This window comes from Capsicum annuum, chromosome 11, assembly GCF_002878395.1.
Source record: "Capsicum annuum cultivar UCD-10X-F1 chromosome 11, UCD10Xv1.1, whole genome shotgun sequence".
NCBI lineage: Eukaryota > Viridiplantae > Streptophyta > Magnoliopsida > Solanales > Solanaceae > Capsicum > Capsicum annuum.
The window spans coordinates 53235385-53243797 of record NC_061121.1 but is presented as its reverse complement, the minus strand read 5'-3'; the positions used below and the strand labels follow the sequence as shown (position 1 = coordinate 53243797).

Below are 8413 nucleotides of genomic sequence, written 5' to 3'. Positions count from 1 at the left end.
CATACCTTGCTTTTTTCAAACTAGTGGAGTTCTTCTTGCATAAAAATTATCTAATATTCATCAAGAAGTGATTATTCACCTTTTTTAGTTCAACCAATGATAAAAAGGCCTTGAAAGCATACAAGTTCTTTAATCCTGCTTTAGTGGTGATCCAGAAGTTAGAACAGTTGGAATATTTTTAATTGAATGAGATCCTTGATACTTGTGGCTTTTAGGCACCACCCCTTATGAGCAGCCAAGAGCATTATTAGTAGCATAAATTGGTGTTGTGGGTATTTCAATTTCTTGATTCCCCTGTCAATGTGCTTTCAGTCTGTTACCTAGTTGGATCAGTGGAACAACTTATTCATGTAGTTGTTCTTTAGTTTCACTTTCATCCTATTTGTTAGTCTTAGACACAGTACAAGACTCATAAAAAACAACATGCACACTTTCTTCAATATAATTTATTTTTTATTTACAACCCTATAGGTTTTACTATGTTGAGAATATCTTAAGAAGATCCCCTCATAACTCCTGGCATCAAATTTTCTTAGATTATTTTTTTCATTTCTATAAATGAAACATTTGCAACAAAGGTCCTAAAATAATAAATATTAGATTTTCTACCTTTGAGTAACTCATAGGGAGTTTTCTCTACGAGGCCTAGTTATACCGCTATTCATAATGTAACAGACAATGCTTATGGCCTCATCCCAAAGATTTTTTACAAGATTTCCTACAAACGCCATTGTTCTATCCATATCTTCCAAGGTCCTATTTTTTCTCTCAGCTACTCCATTTTGTTGTGGTGTTCTAGAAGTAGAGAAATTATGATCTATTCCATTTGTTGAATAGAATTCTAAAAATTTTGCATTTTCAAATTCATTTTCATGGTCAACTCTGATGGAAATTAGTGAGATACCTATTTCTTTTTCACCTTTATAGAAAAAACATCAAAGGCATCCTCCTTGAAAGCTAAAAACAGTGTCCATGTGAACCTGAAATAATCATCAACAATCATATAAACATACCTCTTGCCTCATCTTCTTTGTACACTCATTGGTCCACAAAGATCCATATGGATTAGGTCAAGGCACTTGGTTGTGCTAACATGGTTTTTTGTCTTGAAGAATGATCTTACTTGATTCCCCCTTACACATGCACAACAAAATTTTTCCTCTTTGAACTAAGTTCTAGGCAAGCCTACCACTATGTCCTTTGAGGCAAGTTTGTTTAGTTATTTCAGACTTAAATGTCCAAGTCTTTTATGCCATAGTATAGGGTCACTCTCAATTGTACTTAGACATGTCAACTTTGTACCAGGCATTCCAATGATATCAACCTTATACATATTTCTATGTCTCTTGGCAGTTAGTACAAACTCCTTTGTATCCAGCTTCTTAACCTTGCAACCTGCAGAAGTAAAGTTACCTTGTTTCCTTTGTCACAGAGTTGAGAGATGCTGATAAGATTTTGTTTTAATCCATCCAAGTGATAGACTTCTTCCAAATCTCTTATTTCAGACCCGCCAATCTTCCCAACTCCAATGATAGTATCCTTTTTACCATCTCAAATTGACACATTCCCCCTTCAAATATGGTAAGTGAAAGGAATTTTTGTTTTTCTCTAGTCATATGCCTTGATCAAGCACTATCTATGTACCAATGTCGCTTGCCTCTTTTCATTTTTACCTTCAAAACAGTTTAGGGGTTAGTTTTAAGAACCCAGACAAGCTTGGGGTCCTTTCTTATGATCAAAATTATGAATCAAGTTTCTTTTAGTCCATCTAGACAATAGGTTTTTGAACCTATTTATCTAGATAGTTTTGATATTTTCCTGTTAGCTTAAGCTAACTTGAAATAAGTTCCTTTTTCTAGATTTATACTTCTAGCCCTACTCTTTGCTGCAACTGGACACTCAGTAGTAGGATGTCCAAGATTTCCACATATGTAACACAAATCCCTAGTGACATCAGTTTCTTTATATAATCATAAGCCAGTCTTTTCATTGTGAGTTCTTTCATTCATTTATTCACAATTCTAGATGAATTAGTCCCTTTATTTGCTCTTTTAAGATCCATTTTTAGCTTAGAGACTTCTTGAGTTAGTTTCCTCACCTTATCTTTTTCATAAAGAAAATTATTTTTTTCATTTGTAAAGATATGACACAATTCTTTTTTGATCTTCACTCATAGCATTTTTTTCCATTTTAGATAGAGATAGTTTCAGAACTTCTGACTTGAGATTCATGTTTGATGAATCAAGCCTGCTAACCTATTCTTTTAGCAATCTCGCAAGTTTTCATATCAATGTAATCAAACTTTAAGCTTGCAAGACTACTGAACAATTCATCGAGGTTAGTTCTTGAAAATCATCAAGTAAGACACTCATTAATGAAATAAGTTTTCTTTTAGAAAAAAAGCTGCAATTTTTCTTTTAGTTCAAGAATGCTTACCTCAGAAGTTGCTTCTTCCTCTTCCATTTCTAAATTTCTAATGTCCATGAGAGTAGTTTCATCAATATCTTCATCATCTAATTTTTTTTAATCTGAACCCCAAGAAGCTACCATGGAATATTTTTTTTTTCCTTTTTCCTCGGTTCTTTTTCAGTTCTTTCCTTTTTCCACTCAATCTCCCAAAGAGGACAATCCTTGATCTGATAATCAGTTTTGCCATATTTGTAGCATCCAACCTGATTTTTATCACTAGACCATTTCTTGTTACCAATTTCTTTCTAATCAGATTCCTTTTTCTTGAAAAACTTCTTTAAATTTTTCGTAATAAAGCCTCCTTGTTCTTCATCCAGGTTAGATTCATCACTATTATATGTCCTTAATACCAATGATTTTTCCTTAACCACTTCATCTCTTTTTAGATCTTCCATGTTTACCTCATAAGTCTTCAAATTATCAACTAGCTCATTAAGGGACATTCTAGTGAGATCCATAGCTTCCCTTATAACTGTAACTTTAATATTCCACTTGGACTTTGGTAGGACTCTCAAAACCTTCTCTACCTATTCCTCAATAGATAAAACCCTTCCTAAATATGACGACTCATTGACCAACAAAGTCAATCTAGTTGTCATGTCTTGTAGTGACTCATTTTCCTTCATTTTGAAAACCTCATATTTAGTGAAAAGTAAGGCAATTCTGAATTGTCTTATTTAGCTTATGCATTCACCAAAGCACCCCAAATTTGTTTAGCAGTGATAAGGTTCGATACTTTATTGTACTCAGCTGGACCAAGACCACAAAAAAGAATATTTTTGGCCTTTACATTCTTACTGAGTGCAACAAAATCTTCTGGGGTGAATTCACTTCTTATCTTTTTACTTGTTTTCCATCCACTATTTTCACGGGAATTGTTGTTCCATCATTTATTCGATCCCATAATTCATATCCTCACCTTGAATATACATTTTTATCCTGGCCTTCCACTAAATAAAATGAAAGACATCCAAGAGTGGTGGTCGAGTTGTTGACTGGCCTTCACTGTGTCCAATAGGTGGTGAAGAGTTCAACGTGATATTATCTTAGGTATTAACCCTTACAAGATAACCTACCCGATCTATTAGATTACTTATATTTACTTAAGTGTTGCCTAAGAATGAAATAAGTTGCCAATTATGTTTCAGTAAAGTAGTAACAGTGTAAGTAAAGAGGACAACTATTTTCACATGGAAAACACCCGACTCAAACAGGTATGGAAAAATACAACCTGCACCTCTACACGATTTCACCCCAAACTTTCCTAAACAACTTGATCCTCAGCAACAACAAATTACAAGACTTTTGTAACCTGGGAATTATAAACTCTAACTCCTATTCAATTCACAAATCACAAACCTCCCAGGGTATGTGATCCTAAGTCTTCGAGTTCCCTAACTTGAAGACAATAACCTAACTCAATTTATAAATCACTGAAACTAGGATTACATCAGTATTACAACTCAAGAACCAACACCTAATACATAAAGACTAAGACTCCTTATCTTTCTTAGTACTAGGACCAAGTTCAGCAATGTGGTCCTTCAGTCTCCAAGTTGTACATTGCTAAGTCAATTTGTCAATTGTTTTTTTTTTTACTTCGTAAGTGCATGACTAACTGTGAAATACATACCCTCTATTTAAACATAACTCTCCAAAGAGCTCTTCTTGGAATTAAAATTTTCTCTCATCAAAACTCTTATCTTTTAGAGTTCTATTTTGGGTATGCCTCCTTCTACAATTCAACCTCTCTTTTCATTCAATTATTGTAGTCAAACTCCAACACTTCAATTTCACATGTGGTAGTTATTTTGAGTTTATTAACTGTAACTACTCAATTCACTCCTTCAATCGAGCAATCTTGTCCTTTCTTTAAATGGTCTTGATTTTTTGCTTTCCTTCTTGCACCTGTGTATCTGTGAACCAGATTAACCAACATATTTATTTATCTTGTCGATCATCAAAACTTTCATAAAACCCAACACAAAAGTTTGAATCATTTTGAGTTCAGCATAGGCAAAATTGGAAGTGTTGATTCGCAGTGTCCAAGAGACTCTAAAACTAACATCATTTTCTCCACTTTATTTTTTCCCCTTTACAGATATGAAAATCAATTTATTTTTCTTTTTTCAACCTATACACTCGTGAGTTAAAATTTTCATTTGGTTTGACCTCATTGCTTCATTTTATTCAACTACATATAATACATTGCTTACTTGTAGATCCAGGCGGCAGTTATCTCTCCCCTCTCGATTTTAAATAATAAACCTTTTATTTTAAAAAGAGGTCAGGATATCCTATTCCTTACGTGAACTCTATTTCTCTCAAATTGAATCTCTTTGTGATTCAACCAAAGGTACACAACTTGTAAATCGGAGAGGAAATTTCTCTTGGTTGTGTCTCCATAAGAAATGAGCTTTTGACCTGGCAAACAGATTGATGTGTGCTTACTTTGAAAATGAACCTTTAGGGTTTTAAAGTGGTGTATAGCTCATAAATTTTGTCTCATTAATAAGAACTTCTTATAAACTTATACTCAAGTATTATCGATGATTGCAGGTCACTATGAAATCATACATGTGTAGAGGGAGATATATATATATATGGAGTACGACATTGGAATTTCTCTCCTTTGAAGCAGTATTTTAAGGATACATGTTGTTTCACTAGACAAAGGAAAGTAAAGAGCACCAAGGTGCAGGTGGATATGCGCAGGATCTTTGGCATAATCAAAGCCTAAACATGTCTAATGATCGTTTTTGGTGATACTTATTGAGGTGATATATAGATCACTTACAGAGCATGGAATTACGATTTTATTAACTTCTGCTATATTATAATGTTTGGATGATTTTCTTTGATGCCAATAGCATCTTGTTTTTTCTTTAGTTAATCAAAAGGCAGAATCTTCTTTCACTTTAGTGATACCGTTGACTTGTGAAAGTGAGTTGGAGAAAACAATTTTAAGAAGTGTTATATAATCAGATGTATGTACTTGTTGTAGTGACCAAGAGGAGGCTAATGTGTTATAGTACACCTCACCTCCGCATTTTGTTGTTCATCGATCAGGTACCAAGGATTGTTCGGGTATATGCATTTTGTTGGTGAATCGCGAGTTATAAAAACTCTATGATGCAACTTAATTTTATTTAAGGAATCATGGAAACACTCATAAATTGAAGAACAGAAAGTTAAAACTCCTTAGTAGGAACATAATTATACATGTTTATGTTGTCATTAAGCTCTTGGTTTTTTTGGTTCAAGGATTCTACTGGTTATACCCAATTAGATGTTTGATTTTTCTGCAAAATCTATAGCTTCAACCCTACGCTCAATTTCTTCTTTTTATCTTATCCTTAACTAAAAGATGCCGAGTTGTTTGCATCACAGTGGTCATAACAAAGTGGAATCCTAGATATTAAGCACATTCGACTATTAAGCACGAAAAATGGCTAGATACGATAGAGCGATCACGGTTTTCTCTCCCAATGGCTATCTAATCAAGGTTGAATACACACTCGAAGCTATGAGAAAAGGTAACACCGCCGTTGGGGTCCGTGGAACTGACACCGTTGTTCTTAGAGTTGAGAAGCAATCTACCCCCAAGCTTCAGAACTCGGCCAGGTCAGTCAGAAAGATAGTAAATCTAGATAATCATATAGCCTTGGCCTGTGCTGGATTGAAACAAGTTGCCCAAGTCCTTGTAAATGGGCACACATCGAATATCAAAGTCTGGGCACACATCGAATATCAAAGTCTTACATTTGAGGATCCAGTTACCGTTGAATACATAACACGTTAAATTGCTGGTCCTCAGAATAAGTATACTCAAAGTGGTGGTGTCAGGCCATTTGGTCTTTCAACCTTGATCTTTGGTTTTGATCCTTGCACGAGTCTCCCTTCACTTTATTAAACAGATCCATATGGAACATTCTCTGTATGAAAAGCCAATGCAACTGGGAGAAACTCAAACTCTATCCAGGATTACTTGGAGAAGAACTTCAAATTAACATCTGGTCAGGAAACTGTGAAACTAGCAATACGTGCTTTGCTTCAAATTGTTGAGAGTGGTGGAAAGAATATAGAAGTTGTTATCTTTTATGTATTTGGGTACAAGAATCTGTATATAAGAAAAACAAACTTCAACACTAGTTCAAGTCCAAGACAAGAATACTTATGAAGTTCTGTAACACCTTCAACACTAGATTACCAATAATTTATCTAAGAAGTGTGTTAAGATTCAGAAAAGAGATGAAACAGAATTTAAGACCAAGTCCTCCGAATTCACGGAGTGTCCTTAAGGAATGATTCCCCTCACTATACTCGAGGTTTTGAAATTTTCCTCCCAGGATAAAATGTCCTTCAATCCAAACAATAGCGGTACCTCAAATTTTTGGATTCAGCGAACTCACTCAACAATTTGATAGATCACACAGAAAGTTTTTCAAGACAAGAAGAGAGTTTGTATTTCAGAAATTCATACCTAAAAACGTATGGATGAAAGCAGGTTTATATAGCCAACATGTGCCTCTTCTGAAAAGTGGCAATGATTCATTTAAAAGGTGTGATCTTTCTGGAAAAGCCATGTCTGTTCGTCCAAAGAATATGTCTTTTCCGAACAGGCATACCATTTCATGAATCAGTGTGTCATTTCGTTGAAAGGTTGCATCCCTTCGTTTCAGCACTGCACTGTTTCAAAACACTGTTTCGGAATCTGCATGCATGCATATAAATGGAGTATCAAAACACAGAAAAAAGTTGCGTTTTTCCCTTTGGTATCATTTGACAAAGCCAAAACCAAAGCCAAAGCCAAAGCCAAAGCCGAGCCAAGCAACGACGGTGCGAGACATCTCTTATTTCTTGCCTCACTTACCATGTGTAGTAAGTGTTCCTTATTTTAAACACTCACAAGTTCATTTCTTCCACCAATGTGGGAGAAAAAGTGAATTTTTCAATTTGGGAGTACACTTTCTAAATTAGTGTCTCCCTTCATTCCATCATTTTTCCTCCATTTTTCATTCACACTTTTTCATATACTTTGAACCTAACAGTTGTTGTTATGACAAAAGAGCACAGGATTAGGCAACTTAAGAAAGCTGAGATTGATACCATTGTTGCTAAGATTGAGGCAGAGAAAGCAGCTGCTGCAGCTGCAAAAAAGGCTCGAATTTGTTACTACTTGAATATGTCCCTCCCTTGAATTTAATTTATTGCTCTATTTGACTTCTAAGTTTGAGGTGGTTTTCAGGCAAAGACCAGTGTTCTGCTATGGTTCTTTTGTACAGTGAAAAAGTTGAACAAAATTTTGGTTAAGGCTTGATGCTTTAGCCGGGGAATGTAGTAGTTCCTTTCGTTCTTTAAAATTAAAAACAAAAAAGAACGAAGAAATGTTGATAGCCAAATTTTCCAGTGAAAGCAAAATATATATGTGATTTGATTCTGCTGAAGACGATATAAACAACTGCTTTCATGAAGAGTATCTGGATACCTAACACCAAATGGACTACCACCACATAGGCACACCAACAAAATTCTATGTTATTTACAAGCCACTAATTATGAACTTCCATTAGCAAGATTTGGCGGAACAACTTAGGTGTTTATAAATACATAACTAACGTCGAATATTTCAATTACATAGAATAGGTTGGTTTTTAAAGAAAACACCCCAACATGATGCTCAGGAATTTGGACACATCAAATGGTTTATGCTATCGAACACTGTTGATTTGTAGAGGTTTTGACAATAACGTCATACATGCCAAAATAAAAACTGATCAATCTGCTACCAAACATGTGTTTATTCCAAGAATACATCTATCTTTACCGAAAAAAGAAGAATATGCTTTTCATTCCGGCTGTGAAGCCATTTTACCCTGGGAGGAAAATTCCGCAACCTCGGGTACTTGAGGAAAATTATTTTCTTAAGGACACTCCGTGAATT

At 34.8% G+C, this 8413-nt stretch overlaps 1 pseudogene; it reads left to right on the top strand.

Annotated features, from left to right (window-relative positions):
* The first annotated feature begins 5902 nt into the window (after positions 1–5902).
* On the top strand, positions 5903–7669 carry LOC107847403 (annotated as a pseudogene).
* Positions 7670–8413: the final 744 nt, after the last annotated feature.